Here is a 21,516-nt window from a genome sequence, read left to right on the forward strand (position 1 = left end):
ACGAAGCTGCAATTTTCTATTTATTCCATAAAATAAATGTATTTGCTTTAAGATGTGTTCTCATATTTTACATTTCCTGGCTCATAAGCCACCTCAAATTCTTGAAGATGAAAACGCAAACTGAAGTACTGAACAAGGTCATTCCTCTGGCAGTCTTGCCAAATCCAGATCATGTGGAGAAATTATTATATCAAGAAGTAGAAAACAATTTTTTTAAAAGGAATTTTTTTGGCATTCTTTTCTCAGTAATCTTTCATTTGATTCACTGCAATAAGGGCACCGTTGCTTTGAAGAAGGAAAAAGACTTCAGAAAATAATGGGTCTGAATCTAACAAAAAAAATCAAAGCTAATATGCTTTGGGATAGGGGGGTAAGAGGATGTATTATTATTTTAGGCTCTGTTATTTGCTCTGCTGCTCTTCCACAAAAGTAAATTTTGAGGGTGGACCCAGAAAAACTGTGTGTTCAGGTTTTTTATGGTTCCTACTGGCTGGTTTGTACCTATTTGCAGAAATGTTCAGATTAAACACTTCTCTCAATGCAGGGCTATCAAACCAGCCCATGTCTGATGTCAGGAAATGTGCAGGTTTTCTTCAACAAGTGGTCATGGTATGAGACATTCCTCAGGATGGTTTCAGCTGAAGCAGGAAAACTCAAATCAGAGAGTTTCAAAAGCATGTAAGCTATTTCATTGATAGATTCCTCTGCCAAAACAGTTTGGAAGGAAAACTTCATCTGGTGTTCTGGTGACAACAGCAATAACTTCAGGAATAAGTGGTGAAAACCAGTTCTCTGCTTGGCCTTTAGGACCGTGATTAGATCAGAAAGACCCTGACCCTCACAGGATTGTGAGTGCCTAACTTCCACTTCAATAATTGTATGTCTTACACTCATTTTTGGAACCAAGTCTTTCTTCTTCCCATCACAGAATTAAGACCACTCCAATCAAATTCAGGAGCTAAAGCCTATAAGAAGCCTAGACCCTTCATACCAGATAACCATATGGTGGGTAAGAGAATACGTAGTTTCACGACCATAAGGACTGACTATAAGGCACACCTCCGGGAGTCGGCAAATTTCACTACTTTGTACATTATATAAGGCGCCCTGGACTACAAGGCACACTTTTTTTTTGCAGTGAGGCTCCGCCCCCAGTTCCTCCCACATGGTTGCTGGCCAAGGCCCCGCCTCAACCCGGTAGCCATGGGCCCCTGGGGCTCCCTGCACCCGGCGGAGCTGAGGCATGCCTGCCGCTGCTCCGTGCCGCCTCCCCGGGGCCAGGCTATGCCCGCTGCTGCTCGGCCCCACCTCCCCGGGGCCGGGGCATGCTTGCCGTCACTCAGCACTGCCTCCATGGGGCTTGGACATGCATGCCAGGGCACCGCAGGCCCCCGGGCCCCCCTGCACCTGGCAGCCGCGGCCCCACGGCCCCGCCTGAGGCTCGCAGCTCGCACATCCCGGTTGGCAAATTTCCGAACTTTTGCCCATATATAAGGCGCACCGGACTATAAGGTGCACTTCCGGGTTCGGGTGAAAATTTTAGTCAAAAGGGTGCGCCTTATAGTCACGAAATTACTTTCTGGTTCTGCAACTCAAAGTACCTGCACTGGGACCAGCCAATTAGCTCTACATGGTATTTCTTGTTAGATGCCTAGAAAGTTTGATCTGGAAAGAGACCAAACAGAATTAAATGGACAAAAGAGGTATTTGTTGAAAGGCCTTTAAAGGATACACCTTGGGCAGTGCAAGAGCCTGGCCGGAGCTACATTCAGGATGGATCCGAGATGGATCCTGGTCACAAGTTTTTACACTTTTATAAGTTTTGGTTCATCTACATATTGGGGTCAATTGTTTTGTCTAACTACCTCGTGAAGAGAACTCACTAACACCTAATATTTCAAGTTTCAGAGTTACAGCAGCAGAGAATCTGAAAAATATGAAAGCTAAAACCCAAAACATCCGTACAATTAAATCAGTTCTAATTTAGGAGTCTTGGAACATGTTCCATATGTATTGTGTGTGTGCCCTTTCCCATCCTTAATATAGATCCAGATTATTTATCTGTTTCACAGGACCGTCATGAGGATGAGGTATACTGGTAATAGTGAAGCACTGGATGACTATGATTTTAAGGCTGAACTAATAACTTTCATCAATTTAAAATTAAGAAGAGAAGGTATTGGACAAGCCCTACAGAATGAGGTTGTGAAGCTGAACCATGACAATACTGGTTGACAAAAGAACTCCAGGATAAGCTTGCTAAAAGGAAAAAATACATCTTTAGAAAAACTCCTGGTAACATATTATAATTTTCTTAGATTTATTCCCTTTGCAGACTGTTTCTATTTTGCAGTTTAAACAAGGAGCATACAAAAAATGAATCTTTCCTTAAACTTACGTGGTTGGATGAAAAACCCAGTGCAATAGTCACCCACATGTGTCCTCAGGGTTTCTTTCTTAGATTAAGTTCTTCAGACATAAAATCCAAAAGGCAAAATTTGATTACCACTGCTTCCAAATGTATTTGTCATTTTTGGTACTAAGGCTTTTGCCTGCCTGGTGAGGGGGGTTTTGTTTGTTTTGTTATTTGGATTTTTTTAATGACTGTGGAGAGGAATTTATTTTAAAAATAGAAATTCTGAGCTAATTCAGGAGTGCCAGACACTGTGCAAATGGCAGTGTTTAAGGAAGCATGCTGCTGGGCTGAGCCCAGGCCTTGACATAGTGCATGAAACAAAGATAATGTAATAATATGCAGAGATTTTCATCCGAGGAGCACAGAGCTTTAATAGAAGCATGTAAGTTGGTAATAAGATTTCTGTTTTACAGTAGAGGAAACTGGACCTAGATATTTGACCTTTTTTTATTCACACAGAGCATGAGTTTCCTGCAGCTGTTGCCAGAGTCACCTACCTACTTCTCTGAAGTAGACCACAGCATTGCCTGGAGCTAGAAAATCCGTCCTAATCAAAAACAACATGTTTCTGACTTTGTTTGTGAAAGGATCCTGAAAGTCTTTAGCCTCTGGGACAGAGGCTATACAAGGATACAAGGTTTAAGTTGAGTTTTATGTCAGTTGTATGGCAAGTGGATTGGGGGCTAATGATTGGCAAAACTGCCACAAATCATGGAAAATCCCTGGCACCCAGACCAGACCCCTCTGTCAGTGTGGTGAGTCCCTGGGTGCCAGCTAACTCCTTCCCCACAGCTGTAGCTTTGTAATTTTGCACCTCCACTGTAGAACATAGGACTCCCTGGGAATCCTGCCTCTAATATCTTGAAAGAGCACTGAATCTAAATGTCAAGAACATCTTGAGTTCAAGTAACAGGTATTCTACAACATAACCTTTTCGTAAATTTTCATGTAGTTTTATATCTTTGTTCTCAACCTGACAAATGTTGATCAAAATAACTTAGCACACACACGGATGTTCATAAAATCGATGCACAGGAAGGATAAGGAAAAGTCTCAATAAAACCTGAAAGATAGGCATACTGGTTATACCTGCTGACTTCTCCCAACGATTTGCTGATTCTTTCAGTCTTTATCAAAGAATCAGCCAAGTGTTTTTAAAATGTTTGATTAGCAAGGGTTCTTAGTGTGGAGACCGTTCGACACAGCTTTATCTGTTAAAATAATGAGATTTGATGAGAAAAGTTAGATAATTCTACCCCAGCAGAGGGCTGTAACAATTACTTTTTGAAGAGATAAGATTATTTCAGGAGAGGGTTTTCTGAAGTTTATGGAAGATACTCAAAAGGGAGACTTATGCAGTAAGTTTCATTCTGCACTAAAGACATTTCCCAAGAAGGAAAATTTTTGTGGAAAAAAATACCTTTACTTTCTGAGTGCAATTTATGCCTTGCAAAGTCTGTGAACAACTTAAAACAATTCCTAAGATTAAGCAAAATGCTTTATAAAACCTGTATATAATTATGAGAAGCTCCTGACATAGCTGTATTCTTAATATATTCTGTATGCTGCTAAGATCACAGACTGGGATTTTCTAGGCAGCCCAAAGGAATTATGCATCAAACTTTTTTGAAAATCCTAGCATCAGGTGACTGTACTAAAATTTTTTATTCATACTACTGGTAAATATGCAATATTTTTAAATAGCTCAGTTCTGTTGAAATATTAATTATTTTTACTGTCTTTTGGTAAATTAAAGAAAATTAAGAAGACACCAAACAAAAATGTTCGTGAGTAATGTGTAACCATAATGAAAAGAACAGTGCCTGGCAACTTTGAAAGATGACACAGGTTTAAGTGACTTGTATTTACACCTCTGCCATCCAGAATGCAATGGGCCATCAAGTCCCTGTAGAACTGGACAAGAAAGAAAAATAGAGTGCCTCTGCAACGCCTGTGATAAGAGGGAGAAAGAAAGATTGGCTTTTAAATCCTTTTTCATGGTTCCCTTATAATATAGGAAACCCCTGCTGCTACACAGAGTCAACTTTGTTTTCTGGTTTCATTGCATTATATGTCCAGACAAAGAAATAGCAATAATATTTCTATCCTGAAAAGTCTTTGCTTTAGACTTGTTCCTGTCTATCAGAACCTTGTGTCTACTTGATTAAACAGAATCAGGGCGAGCAGTTCATATCTGCTCGTTTTTGAACAGAGTTGTCCTGTCTGCTTTACTTTCCTCATTCTTCTGAAAGAGCAGCATTACAATTCCCTACTTAACTAAGATTATTTCTTGTGTAAAAAGAAGGTAATATGTTACCTTGTCTACCTATTTGCAGCTTGTGGTAATTCAGGGGATGACTTCAGGTTTAGTGTATATCACACCACAGAATGAAAAATTTCTATGGTATGGGGATTAAACTCCTCAAGAATTTGTTTAATGTTTGAGGTGTGTGCTCTGGCACAGCAATGCTGTCACAAAATTGATCTGTAAAGCACAGACACAAAAATCGCTATTGTGGCATTTACCTCAGTAACTTACACTCCTTTATTTAACCGTCCTGCAGTAACATGTTCACTCAGACAACATCAATTCCTAATTTTGCACAAAATTTAGGACTAGAAATCACATTTCAGTCCCCAAAATTCCCACTGCAAGCAGTTTTCTTCTTGCTGTTTCCTCTACACAGTTTCAAAGCAAAGGCAGAATATCAACAGCTGGCAGCAGTTTCCTGCCTCATCCTGTTGGAAGTGATGAACAAGCAATTAGATTGTCCACCTCATAAATGATGTACAGTACTAGGTGATACACGAAATGGTACATAGAATCCCCTTCCTGTAACTTGCATGTCCCAAAACGTATTCAGTCTCTAAACTATACCACCCATACACATACACACTTGAGAACATGAACTTACTTTAAATAGAGAAATGCCTCTGAATACACCTTGAGTCATTTTAAATGTGATTGTTTAGCAAAATAAATCCTGTGGTAAGTTACAGTTTCTACATTTCTGATTTTGTTTTTTCAGTATGAAATAGCCTCATAGCTTAAAATATAAATACCCGACACATGCTGGATGCTGGTAGCAATCAGATTTCTGTCATACACATGGTCACCCACACAGTTCCCTTCCTATTCATATGTATAACTATTTGTATAGTCACAATATTTTAAAGGCATGCTTTGATTAGAAGTAAGGAATACCTTGTTAACAGTCAGCTTTCCTTACAGGAAGTAGGGTTTGGTAAGGAAAACCTCGAGTCTATGAAAAATTCCCTATGACATTTCTCAGAAGCTGAGGTGCAATTTAGAGCATTGTACTTTGCAGGGCATGGCAGAAAGATCAAATGCTCATACATGGGCTCCGTGACCAATTTACCATATTTTAATATTTGCAAAAGATATCACCTACTCAAATATTTAGTACCATTAGAAATGTTACAACTCCTTTTTTATTTGCATTACAAAGTGATCAGCCTAGACATAATGGGATTGATTTAAGAAGAAAGAATGAGTTGGCTTTTCCTGTGCATAGTACATACAAAGTGGCTGATGCAGGGTTGTATGAAGATGCTCCACCATGCTCATTATCCAAATTGGTAACAAAGGCCATTCTTGTATGAGACAGTCTAGCCTAGCACATGCTGAAATAGCTGCAGCTTGGTTGACCTAACAATATAGCCTTCCTTTGAGCATTTTGTGAGTTGGAGCAAGCAAAAACCTTCAGCTGGAGTCAAAGATATGTCAAAATTATGGTCCTGATACTCAGGCCTCAACAGAGTCATATGTAATCAACAGCAACAGAGTAAACACAGTAAATGTCACAAAAGCACTTGCAGTGGCAGAGACACAGATCAGCAAAGCTCATACGAGAAGTTAATCTTGATCATCAGATGGGCAACTTGATGCAATTGCTTTATATGATGGGCCCAACAGACCATGCGTGTGCATTGTGTAACCTACCTGTCTGGACAGGGGCAAAAATAAGGTTCTTAATAGGTGAACTTAAAATAGATGTACCCAGCAAACTTTCAAAACTATTTCCATGAAGAAAGTTAACTACAAATAGTGCTCAAATCTGAAATAAATGAAGCAATCCTATTTCTTTCCATTTTCACAAATTTTGCTTCCCTCATGGCATTATAGTGTGCCATGGTTAAGGAATGGCATTCCTCAATTTACTGTTCCCACTGGAACACACCAGGCTGTGTGCTGTTCTCTTATTTCCTCCTCACACTCCTTTTCCTGCAGTGAGATGGAGAGGAGAACTGGAGGCACAAAATAGACCATGGAGTGCAATAAGAACAATTTACTAAAAGCAGGAATGAAATAAGAAAATGAACAGTAACAACAGTATTAATAACAGAGTGTAAAAGGCAAGAAAACAATTCAGGCACGAATGTTCCCCATGTGGAACCTGTCACCACACAACCACACACTCTACCACCTGCCCCCACTGGAAGGGACACACCCTCTCTCTGCCCATTCCTCATGGCATGAAGTAGTGTAGAATAACCACAGGGTCCTAGCCATGCCCCTCCCAGCTGCTGAAAAAATCAACCCTGTCCTGGTCAGAACAAGGATATAGTGCTTCCTGATGATTTAACACCAATCAAATATGCTTCATTTAGTGCATCTGAAGCTCTGAGAATATCAAAGGAGGGGAAATATTTATGAGTTGCAGTACCTTTCCTTAAAAAAAGAGAATAAGCAAATACAAACTATGCAGAGTTCAAACTGTATTTCATCTAGTTCTGCAGCACCTTTCAATGCATTCCTCTGCACTTGTGCTACACTTGCTCGCTAATTTCTTTTCTGCTTTCTTCCCCTTCATTCAGTTCCCATTGTTCAGCGTTGTCTGCTATCTACTGGCAGGTACTAGATGTTCAGCTTTTGATAATCTTAGAGTTGCTAGATGTTTGACTTTTGCTTATCTCTTGTCAGCTTCTCATCTGGACAGCACTCTTCAGCTTTGTTTCTCTGAAGCAGGAAGATGATTTTAGGTCATTAATTTAAACTCTTTCCTGTCTTTAAAATCATTACCCTTTCTGCCACCTAAAGAAGGGAAATTTCTTTCCCATGGTAATGCAGTTATAGCATTGCAGATAAAAGTGTATGACTACCATTTATCTTTGGAGAGTCTGAAAATGAAGTCATATAATATGGAATTAGACACTGATGAGAACAGTGTTGCTTCCTCTTTCTTTTTTCTACTTGATATTAAGGAAGGCGTTCCTGAATTAAGTGTGACTATAACCATGGAAAAATACTGAATTCCATCGGACAGATGCTGAACCCACAAGACTGCTTCCATGTGCTCTGCAGAGCATTCTAGAAAAAAACCCAGTGGGCTCAGTTATATCAGTTACTTTTAACTGCCCTTTTGGAAAGGGAAGTAAAAGGTCTGCACCAAACAAGGCAAACAACATAAACAAATCCTAGCTTCTGGTTGCTGCTTTCTTACCAATCTCGTGCAAGGATCACAAGGGCTGGTGAGACTTGACTTTTTGCAATCATTTTTTACCATGAGAGTCAGTCAGGACATCTGTTGGAAACTGCAAAGAGAAAATTAAACCTTTTTTGTTTTATTTTGTGGAGAGTCACTAATCACTCAGAATAGAATTTTGGTAAAAGACAGGCTACTGGGACAAATTGTTTTCTAACTTTGGAGGAGATGGGAGTACTTTACCTCTTTACTTTTACTTTATTTTCCTCCAGAGTGAGATTCCTGAGAAACAACTAAACATGTAAAATTATCAATCATAACAAGTATGAGATTGAACTGAACAGCAGCTGGGATAGTCTGTGGATGATCTTTAATGTCAAAGGTATGATAAATACATAGCCATATGTTCTTACCAATTTTCAAATACGGCCTTTATTTTCCTTTTTCCACAGACTTGTGTACTCCTTCAAAGAAGTCAAGCTGCCTAGATGTGGTATTCACTCATACTTTCAAAGTGTTGTTCTGGCCAAAAAAAAGAGCCATAACTTATATGCAGAGTCAAAATGTATTGATAGTTTAATTGAAGTCTTAACAGCTTAATAAAACACAATAAACAGTTATTATTACAGTTGAAATTAAATGAAAAGTCATAGTCTGAATGACCTCATTATTACTGGAAAAAAATTCTTCATCATGCTGCCACACATTTTGAACATATAAGTATCTTTCCTCTGTGTTCACTTTCCAATGTCCCACTGACTTTCTCAAAAAGAATCAGTGAGAGAGGCAAAATGCTTCCTCAGCATGCCAAAGTCTGACAGGATGATTGTGGAAACAATCCACCATTATGGATTGGAGTTACCTCTGTTCTCAATTTTCCATCCACTTGTCACTAGGTTCTTTACATTATCTACTAGAATGTGCTCTCTCTCACTTTTTTCCTTGGTTCTAAATTCCCCCTTATACTTGTTCTCTTGTCCTTTTTGCTAACTCTAGGACTGATTTGCCTGTCTCTAAGGGTTGCATCCCTTTAATAAGCAGTGGCTGACCATGAAGATTTATGGGTTTTCAGTCTAAAGCCTCTGTATCCTCCTGTGCCTATCCTGTCTTGCATTCCATTTTTATTCCAGAGTCATAAAGAATTCAGTCTACATGGAATTGCTAGTTATTACTACTTTCTATTAATTAGCATTACACACTGTGCTGTGCAAAAGTGAAAAACTAAGCTAAGGCAAATTTAGGCAGTAGGCAACTGACCTGTAGACAATTGCTATGATACCTAAAGCTAGCTGAAAATAAGCTCAGGTGAAAGCAAGCCCCTACAAGTCCTGAAGCACTGCGCTATTAGGTCAGTACAAAACCTGTGTCCTCTTACAGATAATGTCACAAGTGTATTTGTTGGGCTGCAGCACTGAGCTAGTGACAAATTGTCAAATCATCTGCCTTTCCCTTAAACCCCCAGGCCAGAGAACTCAAAAGCCTTTATGTGTCTGAGATTACAGATCCTTGCAAAACCTGAACCTGTGGCTGGGAGCAAGTTTATAAAACTTCTGTTGGCCTGGAAAAATTATTTCTGTCTCAGTCAGTACCTTTGTGCTACTCAGCCATGATATTTCAAAGTAATTGCAAATGGCAAACAAAGATGGTTTTTGCTATTTCTTATTCTTGCTTTCACTTTATGTATTTAAATATTGAAGCTGATGAGGAGCTGCATTGAATGCAGCAGTAGCATTTGTGGCAAGGTTTGGTAGTGACACTGAATAGTCTACAAGAAATGGCTTCATGGTATGGAGATGGACAGGGCAGGTGGTATTTTCTGTGAACTAGAAGTTTCCCAAGGTGAAGATTTTCTATTAAAACTCTGTTTTCCAGACATGCCTTTCTTGACTACTTTTGGCCTCTTGACAATGTAACATTATCCTGGGATTCATTCCTGTCTTAACAACCTTGGTGAAAGTCATTTATCTATATTTGTTACATATCTGTATGACCTACATTTATCAAGTACAGAATTCCAAGAGATCATGCAGACAATCTGAAGGGAGAAAGACTTTTTAATCTATTAATTTGTAGCTATAGATAATGAATGAATAATCTTTTTTTAATAGTCCTGAATCAAAGATTTTAATCAGTTTCAAAGGCTCAAGCAGTGCAGTTGTTTCCTGGGACAAAATTTTGTCTTTCAGGTTCCTCCGTATGGACAAGCCTGCAGGGCTGGCTCCACAAAACAATAATCCCTTCCTTCTGTATGGCAAGATGCCCTGGTCTGCAGCCCTCTAATTTCTTGTTAGATGAAGAGTGTAATCAGACTGCTCCTCTGATGTTTCTCTGGTGATGCCCTCTGATCCCATTCCCTAGCCATACTGCTAACACCTCTGATGTTATTGTGGCCATCTGACACACTGGCCTAATCAATAACCAAGATGTACAAAAAAGGAGAGCTCGATGGTGAGTCTCTGCAGCCTCCTCTGTGAGGAAACATCTAATTATAAGTGGCGCTACTCACACTGCCCTCTTAAAACACTGGCCTGAGGCACGAAAGAAAAAAATTATTCTATTTTCTAGCACAGCTATGTCTCACCTTTATGGGTGTACACCAAAGAGGAACAGAAAATGCATAGCACATAATTTTGCATTTTTATTATAAGGTTGAAACTAAACACTAGGAAACCTTGTCAGTGCCTGCTAAGCTGATTCCAATTAAAGCTTCTGGCAGAGTTCCAGCTGTTTTACTACCTCAAATAGCACTGAACATAACAAGGTTTATGAAGCATTCAAAAGTCAAATACCCTATTAACATAAACATGTAGTGAAATCAACTCTTCCACAAATTTCAGCTTGCTTTCTTTCTTTCATTTACGTTGGACTAATCTAAGATGATGTCTGTTTTCTTTGTTGCATCTCCCTTTTTTTCTGCTTGCTGGAATGCAAAACAAGATTTAGTATTTGAATGGTGCCTGATTTGCCTTGAGAACTCAGTCCCTTTGGCAATTTTATTACAACACTTTCAATCCCACTATGTTTCGTTAGCAGCATGCTGGAGGTTTTTTCCTACTCTGCTTTTAACTCCAAAATAGCAAGTGGTATGTTCTCTTCTGGACAGTTTGGAAAGATTTCTGAAAACCTGGATGCTAATGTCAACACTTGAATAATAATTGCTTGATTTAATTCACATACAATTAATAAGAATGAATAAAGAGTAGCATATTGCTCAAAATTATTTCCTGATACAGTTTTATCATTGTTAAATGGTAAATCATTCCTGCTTAAACTGAATGAAAATTAGGCTTATCCTTCCCTGCCTCTTCAGTAGGGTGAATGTCTGCTGTGTTCAAAAACATTTAGTACTTTTTTCCAGGCTGCTGATTAAAGCTGTGGACAGAGAATAATGAAGAGTCTAATTGAATAATGCTGAATTCCTTATAAATAGATATATGTTTAAAACAATTATAGGTATCTGAAAGTAGAATGCACTCCATTGTATTCAACCCACCAAGCAAACTCATTTATAACCACATTTACATCAAAGAACTTTTGAATAAGCAGAAATAGAAATATGTAATCATCATAAATCTGGTATTGGCCACTATCTTACACTTCATTAATATGAGGACTTAAGATAAAGCTTTATGATGTTATTTGTAAGTCTCACCTTTTTATTTATTTTGTGGTTCAGCATCTGATAAGTCAGCTTCACATTCTCAACACGTAAATTAAATTCTGTCAGTATATCATATTGCTGATATTTCAGTTCTGCAAGATTTACAGGATGTTTAAAAAACAACTTCAACAACAACAAAAACCAAGCAAAAAAAACCCAACAAGAAACAATAACAACAACAACATAAACAACAAAAATATTTCTTGGAGCTAGAAGCATTTTCTTCCTTCATATGTGGCCTGACCCATGCCAGTTTACTAAACAGCTGATTTCCACAAGCTCTAGATTAGATCCATAATGGATTAGATGTAAATGATTTTTCTTTTGTTTTAGCTGAAATAAGCATTGTTAAACAATAGTCTCCTAATACATAATAAAAACCTGTCTTTTAAATGGGAAACTCAATCCACTACTTTGAAGACAGATAAGCTGTTTTCTTTTACTTTTCAGTTATGTATTTTAAGGAAATTTTATTTTAGGAATTTCTGAACTACTTGTCATGTAATGTGTCATCATCAATTCAGTCCTTAAAAAACTGAAATCTAAATAAGTCCAGAAGAACCTCAAAAGATTTCAAATTTCTGTTAGTTTGAGAAGAATATTTCTGTAAATTATGTGTTATCATTAAGTTTACAAAAATTCTGCCTTCTTTAAATATTCTTTTTCCACCACAATGGTTTTTTAGGGACAGCCTGGTTGCAAACTAGAAAACAGAATAATATTTAGTGGTCATTTTGGCTTTTAAACCAGTTCAAAAGCCTGAAGATTGAGGAAAAGTCTTGCAAATACTTAAGATCTAATCCTTAGCACTCCTTAATATTCTTCAGGACTCTGACACACAAATCTTAAGTTCCTTTGTATTGTATGACCTTGAGAAAAAATAATTTAAATTATTATTTTTATTAAACAATATAATTCAGGTTTTGGCTTAGCAAGAACTTTCTGAGTCCCACTTGAAATTCATTATGATCCTCTCTGATACAGATAAGTGGGTTTTTAAAATCCTAATATTTCAATTTTCTGCATTATTTAATCTCTTTTTAAGGTTTAATATTACTCTAAAATGCGTTGTTATAAAGTGTTGCATATTATTCGAGAGAAAAACTGTAATTCAAACAAATATTGTAATAGACTGTTTCAAGACTCAAAAAGCACTGACACCCAGAGTTTTCTTTAGCTGTTGGAGTCATTTGTACCAAGATTATAGCTCACTGTGCAAGAGTTTCCCTGCTGGCTTCACTTTTTTCCTTTTTCCTTGATGGTAGTCTTCAAGATGATTTCTTTTTTAAGGTGATATTTAATGCAAGCCACTCTAGTTTGCATTCAGGATGTAAGAAAGAAAAGCTTGTCAAATCCTACTAGAAAGCTCTATAGTACATCAGGTTGCTGCAAATCTACCCACTTTTCCTTTTTGAGACTACCATACAGCATTTCACACAAAGAGCTTAATCACTAAAACATATCTTGTTATTTAAGAACCTTCACTGTAGAAAGACTGCATCAGTTACGAGAGGCAATGTTTTAGCTAAAGTTCCAAGTAAATGCCAAAACAAACGCAAATATAATATTATTTAAAATTTGGATTAAAACATCTTGTCTTTAAAATGTTCCCCAACCATCTTTTAAGAATATATCGTTGTTTTCCAAAAGTGCAAGTTCCTCTTTGATGTGCACCCTCATTTTGGACAGGTTGCAAATTCTTTCTTAATTTGATCTAAATTTGTTAATCTACCATTTTGGATTCATTCCATGCTCCTGAGCACTGCATTTATCATTGATTTTTATTCACATCTGCTTAGCTGTTCAGTCTACTAACCTAATGTTTGCCTCATTTCCAGAAACAGGATGGATATGGAAAAAAACCCCAAAAAAGATTGTCAGAAAAGAGCAGCAGGATGTTTGTTAATTTTGAGTTCTGCGTATGAAGCCTGATTAGCCATGACTAGCTCCAAGTTAAATGTTGGTTATTTACAGAGGAACAGAGAGAGACCAATATTCTCAACCTTTTTTTTCTTTATTGAATGATAAAGATACATTATTTTTCTCAAAATGCTTCTCTCAGGTTTTGTCTGTTTTGTTGGGTATGTTTCTTAGAGAGACTACTGATAAGGTGAGGTGTGTCATTTTAAGATTAATAGGCACAGGACGCATGAGATGCAACATTCAGAGCATGAAGAATCATTAACTAGCAACGATGTCTGAGGGATGTTCCTGCATTTCAAATGCTTCACTGCTTCATTGAGTAGTGAACACAGGAGCTCACTCTGAGGCAGATGTTATGCTCGCACACATTGCAAATGCTGACAATTATCTCCAAAACATGAAAAGAAAAATCATACAAACTATGTGATATTTTGAAGGAGGGGGAAAAAAAATCCAAAACCAAACCCCCCAAGAAAAGCCCAACCTATTTAGAATTAGAAACTTTATGAATATTGTGATTGTTGCACTCCATAATTATGTACATGAAAAACAAGACATTTAAACTCAGATTCAGTATTTGGCCAATAAATTATCTTCTAATTTGAAGGATTTTAGGATAACAGAAGTCATTCAGCTGAATTTATAGCTAATTTGTAAATTATGGTAAATGGTTATATATGTGACTCCATTGCTCTACAATTATCTGTTGAAAATGTCCCGAATCACCTGACATGGATATAGAGGAATATTGGAATAAATAGATTGGTTATTTTGACTGGCATGGGAGTCCATAAGTTAGATACATCACCATAAGCCAGAAGTTCTCAAATATTAAATGCAAAAAATCCCCCACTCTGTTAAGGAGAGTAATGAGAGAGAAGAATTAACACATTAACTTTTTGTGGGAGGAGAGAAGTTAGACAGAGTTTGGCTTTCTACTGTCTTCCCAAAACCCAACACTATGGTTCTGTTCAGCCAGGGTGCTAAGTGCCATAGTACTACAAGCACTGCAGTTATTGTTACTATTGACAATAAAACAAAGAGGTCAGGAGCTCAATGTAAGTTACTGTGTTTGCTGCAGTGCATCTTGCCTGTATAACCATTTTCATCCAGGACAGTATGAATATCTACTTCAAATTTTGTTCCTGTGGTGCTCAAAGATATTGTCTGTAGGTTGAACAGGAAAAAAATTTATTCTAATGTCAAGCTGTGTAACCAAGATAAGAGACACAGCGCCAACACTATTTTAGTTACAATACTGAGAGTTTAAATTTCATGCCAATATGACATCTTAGATGTTTGCATCACTTTAAACAACGATCTCAGAGGAATTGAATCTCAGGCTTCTTTTCACCCAACATGAAATTGCACTGACTTCAGGAGGTGCGATGGTTATTTTTTACAACGTATACTGAGAATCAGTAAAGGAGTGAAATTAAGCAAATGGAACAGGTAAGGGAATGAAACACCTATCTAAGAGAAAAAAAGGTGCCTTGCTTCTGCAGCAGACTGGATCTACACACCAAGAGGATTCCCTGCTCTGTCTCCACAGTCCATCCCTTCTACCCTACAAAGACCACATGCTGCTCTTACTACAGGAGTTAATTTCCAGGGAAGGAGACAGGAATGGAGGAAGAAAGGACAACTCATGAATCAGAAAAGACAGCTCTGAAAGCATTTAGAGAAACAGAAGTTTTGATCTGTTATTACAGGAAAACCCAAACCTGAAAATAATATTAAAACAAAAGTGAAGGGGAAGATGTTCTGACCTCAAACTTCACCTTTTCTCTCTACACATCTGATATATCTCTAATCATTTTTCTAATACTGAATATATGTCAGACATGTTAAAGTAAGGAATTCCACAGGTCTGTAAAATCTTCAGTGCTGTCAACAGGTACTATTGAATAGTAGGCTTGAAATTCTTCTTTCCAGTGCCTTCAGTCTCACAGAAATACATTGCATTATTTAATGAAAATTCTTTGTATCTTTCCTGGTTCTGACTATCAAAGACATTTCCTATACAGGTCCAAGCTCTCTGCGAGTCTCATGACGACATAACAAAATTGGGATGTATGCAACAGCTCGGGATAAATGAGCCTAGCATTTGTTTTAAACCACTAGAATGGAATGTAGAATAGAATAGAAATAGAATAGAATAGAATAGAATAGAATAGAATAGAATAGAATAGAATAGAATAGAATAGAATAGAATAGAATAGAATAGAATAGAATAGAATAGAATAGTCGAGACAGACTAAACTTAGTGCCTCACAATAAAAAGGACCTTCAGACTTGCAGATACTCCACGGTCATGTCACAGCCTAGATTCACTCTACTGTTAAATAAAGTTGGCATTTTAGTTCTAGATATACCTCCAGTGAAGTCTTTTTCTCCCAAGTTACTCCTGCTCAAACCAGCAGCTAAGTACTCTTTCAGGAAAGTCTTCTCAAACTGCTGCTTTAATTGCTGCTACACACTCTCGGGACAGAGGCTATGCCTAACCTTGAAAATGGTTGTTTACTTTCACAAATTAATTTTAAGCATGGTATCTTAGATTAAGGCTCCCCAGAACACTGCAATGATGATTCTCAAGAACCTGCACAGATGCAGAGTTATACTCCCTTTTCCTCTGGAAATCCTGGATCACTGAACTTTAGTATTCAACTCTGCCTGAAATGTCCAGAACTCTAATAAAGATTATCTCCATTTCTTAGGTCTTATCCTATTATTATTATTTTATCACTAAAGATGCCATTGTATTGGATTTGCATTAGTGAGGGGGTACTACAGGGGTGACTACTCTACAAGCTACCAGAAACTTCCTCCATATCCAGCACAGCCAGTGTCAGGCAGCTCCAAGACTGATGGGCTGGCCAAGGCTGGGACAATTAGAAATAGTGGTAACACCTCTGTGATTATATATTTAAGAACAAGTGATAATTGCACAGATGTACTTGCCGCCACAGAAGGGCTGGGTGAGTGCGTGAGAGGAACAGCCCTGCAGACACCAGGGTCAGTCCTCTGCAGTCCTTGGTGAGGCAGCTGTGCCCCTCCAGACCATGAAGCACCACAGGGATGCAGAGATCCACCTGCAGCCTGTGGAGCAGACTCACCTGGAGCAGGTGAGAGGGGGCTGTGACCTATGGAAGGCCTGGGCTAGATCAGCCTCCTGGTAGGGACCTGCAGATCCATGGAGAGAGGATCTCATGGGATGGACTCATGCTGGAGAAGTTCATGGAGAACGGTCTCCCATGGGAGAGACCCTGTCCTGTCTTCTCCCTGAGCAGTGACAGGAACAATCTGTGATGATCTGGTCATAACCCTCCTTGCCTGTCTCCCTGTGCCACTGGAGGAGGAGGCAGAGTTGGAAAAGAGGGAGAGGTGGGAGGGAGAAGTGTTTTTAGATTTAGTTTTCTTCCCATCATCCTGATTTTGTTAGTAATAAATTCAATTACTATCCCTAAGTTGAGTGCGTTTCGCCAGCAGCAGTATCTGGTGAGACATCTCTCCCAGTCCCTATCTCAGTCCACGAACCTTTTGTTACATTTTATCTCCTGTATCCTCTAATGGAGCAGAATTATAGAGAAGTTTTGGGGGTGCCTGGCGTTCAGCCAAGGTCAGCCTGCAACCCTACTAGACTAAAAGGAAATATGCTTACTTATTTATAAAATCCTAGGTCAAAAATACAGTTGCAAATATCAGAAAAGAAAGAAAATCACTTTTAATCCAAGATCAAACTCTGTTTCCCCTTCTTCTCAAGCATTAGATGCAAGCTATAGATGCTTATCTGAGCCATATAACCAAAGCACTACAAATGCTATATATTGTTAATCTGTCTTCCCTGAAGAAAACCCCAGGTGTTATTGATCCAGACCTTATTCAGTAAGCAGGGTTTTGGGTTTTTTTGCTTCTCTTAGACTGTTCACTGTCCTCTCCATTCTAAAAATGTTAATGTTCTTTTGGTATGGAAAAGATTAGCTCCTGTACTTGATCACTGGATTACTAAGTGATATAATATCTTTTCAGATCTGGGGGGATGCATGCCAACTTCAGTATGGGACTTTACCAAATAACAAATCATATTTTTCTCACTCATATATTGCAGAAATGTATTTTTATATACACACTCACTTATCATAAGACTTTAAATGTTTTAATCATACGTGATTGAGTTCAATTAATTAGCAAATAGAGATTAGGTGTCTGGCAGTCAAAGCACCATGGGTGAGTTCAGAGGACAGCTACAACTCAGAAACCATGATCCAAGTTCTGTAAGACTGTCATAAATGTTATGAGCTATTCTAGGTGATCCATCTTGTGCTGTATGCCTGAGAGATTTTTCCCTTGTACACTTGTAAAAGACTCACTCTCATTGCAATATAACAGATTTCCAATCCTCAAAATCTGTGTAAAATAAAATTGTTAGTGAGGTTTAGGTAATGCTTGTTGATGAACACCAGCAATTCAAAATATTATTACAGTTTAGTACTAGCTAAGTCATAATGTTGAGATCTGCAGAAGCTCAGGTTTACATTTATCATGCAGAATCACTCTTCTGTGTATGTTAAGGCATTGTGGTGCTCAATATTAGGTAATAGTAAGGTTTGACACCATGCTACATGCCCTGAAACCCAAAGTTCAGAATTTTCAGTATAGCAGTAGCTTTTGGAGGGGTAGCATAGCTATCCAGCGAATTTCTTTTTCATGTTCCAATAGGGTGAAATCATGTTTTGCAATGTTTCAGTGTCAAATTGCGTGGGACCTCAGTGACATTGTCTCAGTTGCATCTGGCTTTATGAAACAGCACTGTACAGGAAATATGTTGGCACACAGAGATTCTACACCAACCTGGCTAATTTTTGTCAATATTTAATCATAGGAAATACCAAATATAATTTGGCTGGATTCTAAAATTAAAATATGTGGAAAACACTTCTAGGTGACTTATAAGTGGTTGAAGGGATATGTCTGAACTTCTGCAGTGCTGTTTCTAGAAGCAATTGCATCAGAACTGAGCAATCTTACTTTTTGATTATGAGAGGCTCAGAAAAGACCAAAACTCCAATGGTTGTCCCTTTGACATGAAGAGCAAGTATCATTCTCCCTTTCTCTCCATAACTCCGCAGTATGTTTTGCTCACAAATGGTACTGGAGGAAAATATCCTACCAAGTTAATGCATAGAAGACATTTGCAACTGACCATTTCATTTCTTTTTCAAGAGGTTTTAGGTGGTGTTTATGTGCATCTGAGGGTGTGAGGAGGGAGGTGTGGAAGTAAGGAAGTGTGAAGGAGAGAAAGGTACATGCTCACATACACATGATATTTCAGTCATATGCACAAGAGTGGCAAAACAATTCTGGAATTCATCCTCTAATCATCCCAGAGACAAAACTGTCTGATGAGAGCTTCTGTATAAGCAATATATTCAGAAACCACCGCAAAATGAATGAAAAGTCTCTAATAAACTGTTAATGGCTGTGCATTGATTCCACATTTCCTTTGGTAAGAGTGAGAGAAAAATCAGGTTACTTAGTTTAATTTGTTCACTTTTCTCTGGAAAACTAATCTAAAATCATCTGAAGGGAAAGAATTAATCTACCCTACAAAATTAGATACCTGTAAAAGCAATTATATAATTATAATTTTATTTCATACCGCTTTTCACTGTGGGTAAGAAATACCAAATAAAAATGGTTTTGGGTGAGATTAGCAGTACCTGCATGATTTTATAATTTGAATGTCTTGCTTGGGTAAATGACTCATCTAAATGTTTCTGTCATTTATTTTTTAAAACCTTAACAAATAATATCTATCCCAGAAAATATGTAGCTGCAGATAATATTGATAACATAAAATTATTTTTTTAATCTTTCACATCATATTTTACAAGTTATATTAGTCCAAAAAATATTTATTGGCATCTACTTTCTTTCATAAATCTTTCTGGATCACTAAGTGTGTGAAGGACAATAATGGTGAAAGAAATTAGTCCTCAAAGCTCCTATCACTTCACAAAGATGACAGAAAGTAACTGTAAAAGTCTGCCATATAGATAAAAGACATTGATTTTAGGAATTTGCCTCCCCAGAAGAAGAGAAACAACAAGTTTCATCCTAACAGCACAGCATGTTTTGGTATCGGGTGGCCTCAATATACAGATTGTTATCTCCTGTTTGCAAGATTCAGGTTTGCCTTCCATTCGGGAGAAGGCAAAATTGTAAATGTACTGTTTAAGTAAAGCATTCCCTGTGTATTTGAATGAAAATGCTGGAAGCAGTTTTAATTAAGAATTACTAGAAATCGTTCTGTGTTTTGGATATTGTTTCTTCTTCAAACATATTTTTCTGTATTTGTAAGGTGTTTGCCTGTTTTTTCTCAATACATGCATAAAGGAGAAAAAAAAGATTGTAAAGGTAAATTAATTTAAATCAGAGAAAATTGCAGTGTAGTGTCTAACATGTAAATGTCATTTTTTCACGAATATTACATTATGAAAATTAATTCCTTGGATTATTTTGCTTTTATACAATTTGTCCTGTGTATCAATTTTACCTTAAAACATGAAGAAGTCATTCAAATGCAAGCTAGAACCTTCTGGTGTCAATAGAAATAATTTATTAAGAATTCATATTCACAAAATTTTAAGATATAATTTTTCAGATAGCACTAAAACCCCAACTGTAATGTTCAAGATTAAATATGCTTCAAGAAACTTTTAGGTCTGGTAATACTTTCAGTCAATGGACTTATAAGTCTCAAGTAGCCCCTGTGAAGGTCAATTAGTATAGGAAAAAGAATTAATAAAGAAGATCTAAAACATGAGAAACTTAGGAAGTGAGCTGAAGAAATGTATGCTAATTGTGTTTTCCATAGCCCAGTTCAATAATAATCTTATTCATAATTCAGAACAAGTTCACTGATGCTGGAATACCACTTGAGTAAAACACCTCTACATTCTGAAAAAGAACATGATTCTGCATCCCTGGTGTATTTCTTCATTTATAAGCTGTCTGAATTGAAAAGGCAGATGTTTTATTCTGGGAATTGACTGCAAGGGTGATTGCTTTCAGGTGAAACACTTAATAAATTAAAATTTAGGGAGCAAGATAACTCTACTTAGGGAGAAGAGCTGAAATAAGTAACTGTGAAAAGAAAAATAAAGCCTGGTGGTTTGTGTTACATTTCTGTGCCTAATTAGATAATTAGAAGGTGGGGACTAGAGGGCCTAATATTGATTATTTTTCTGAAAACATCTTGCTGAGAACAAGGACACAAATAGGAACTGAAAGCATTTTGGTCTGCAATCTATAATGGTCACCTTTAAGAGCTTTATGGTTGCTTTAGATAAGAAAACAATGTTCTCTCTGAATTTGCAGTGCACTTTAGAGATTTGTGCAAATGCAGAATTGACTATAGTTAGATATCACTCAATGAAAAGTTTTTGAGGATGACCCTTGGTGAAACAGTAGCAGTCAGCAGATGTTATTTTTTGTTATTTTTTCCTAAACATAAGCAAAGCCTACAAAAGAGAATATTAAAAACTGACCCTCAGGCAATAGATTGAGCCAAGTGTTTTACAGTGAATTCAGATAAGAAACACATAAATATTTTTTCAGTGTTGGCTCAGTTTACTCAAGTAAACTTTGCACACATGCTCCTTGTTGGGTTGCTTGGCGTTTTTTTTTTTTTGGAGCAGGCAAAAAAAAATTGTTTTTATGTCCAGATATTTCAGAACATTCATTCATGGATATCTCTATATATGTTTCAGACCAAATAAACATTTGGAAGTTAAATAAATTGTAATTTCAGGACACAAAACCATCACTTGCTGTGATCCAGAACAAATTAGGCAATGAGAAGAACTGGTGCTTCACCCTGCATAAAGAGAGAGTGCTGTGATTCTTCTGAACGTTCTCCTGAACCAGAAATTTCAGAAGAGATGAACTGTAAATTTGAGCAATTAAAGTGTCTGCATACATTAATTCGATTTCAAATTATGTATCAAGGTACAGTCATATAGTCCAAGTAAGGGATCTTGTGTTGGCCACTGTAACAAAAGAATGTA

The sequence above is a fragment of the Catharus ustulatus genome, chromosome 1 (assembly GCF_009819885.2).
Source record: "Catharus ustulatus isolate bCatUst1 chromosome 1, bCatUst1.pri.v2, whole genome shotgun sequence".
Taxonomy (NCBI): Eukaryota; Metazoa; Chordata; class Aves; order Passeriformes; family Turdidae; genus Catharus; species Catharus ustulatus.